Here is an 853-nt window from a genome sequence, read left to right as displayed (position 1 = left end):
CAATTTCACATCTAAAATTTTATTCTACCATTATGCTTTCATTTCTATTCAAAGACACCTCTACAAGGATGTTCATGGTGATTTTGCTTAAATAGGAAAAGAATCCTAAACTCATAGAATCCTTAACTCTCACTCATGTGAGAGTTAAATATCCCACATCTCTAAGGTAGAGGCAGCCTCCTCGGAGACAGCAGTCGTGAGGGAAAGTGAGGGTTTCAACTTTGCCACTGGCCTAAGAGGTTTTTGGCATGGAGGGTTGCAATGTCAGAGAAAAAGCAGCTGGTGGCCTTGGGTCTCCGGGAGGAAGATAACAAGTTCAGGGAGTTCCCTGAGGAAGATTGGTCTGGTTTAGATGAAGATGAAGAAGCAAACCTCTGGGAGGATAACCTGGATGATGACAATGTAGAAGGTAACTTCTCCAGTCAGTTCTGAGGTGAACCAGAGAAACATGGTTATAAGATGGAGACCTCACAGCATCCAGAATTGTTGAAGCAACCTAAGCTTGAACTGGTTACCAAATTCTAGGACAGAGAACCCAGGATAGGACACCTTAAAAAATATGTTTATATATTCTTTTTCTTTTTAAGATTTTATTTATTTGACAGAGGGAGATACAGCAAGAGAGAGGACACAAGCAGGGGGAGTGGGAGAGAGAGAAGCAGACTTCCTGCAGAGCAGGTAGCCCGATGCAGGGCTCAATCCCAGGACTCTGGGATCATGACCTGAGCCGAAGGCAGACGCTTAATGACTGAGCCACCCAGGCGCCCCAAAAATCTAATTCTTGAAGGAATATTTTTCTAGACCAGATAGTCTTTCCACTTAGATCTTTTTTTTTTAAGATTTTATTTATTTA

The 853-nt window shown here is 42.2% G+C and overlaps 1 pseudogene; it reads left to right on the top strand.

The window, feature by feature from the left end:
- The first annotated feature begins 261 nt into the window (after positions 1–261).
- LOC102737190 (26S proteasome complex subunit SEM1 pseudogene) lies at positions 262–525 on the top strand (annotated as a pseudogene).
- The last annotated feature ends 328 nt before the right edge of the window (positions 526–853 follow it).

This window comes from Leptonychotes weddellii, chromosome 3 (genome assembly GCF_054177405.1).
Source record: "Leptonychotes weddellii isolate Sample4059 chromosome 3, ASM5417740v2, whole genome shotgun sequence".
Taxonomy (NCBI): Eukaryota; Metazoa; Chordata; class Mammalia; order Carnivora; family Phocidae; genus Leptonychotes; species Leptonychotes weddellii.
This window is presented reverse-complemented; position numbering and strand designations above follow the sequence as displayed.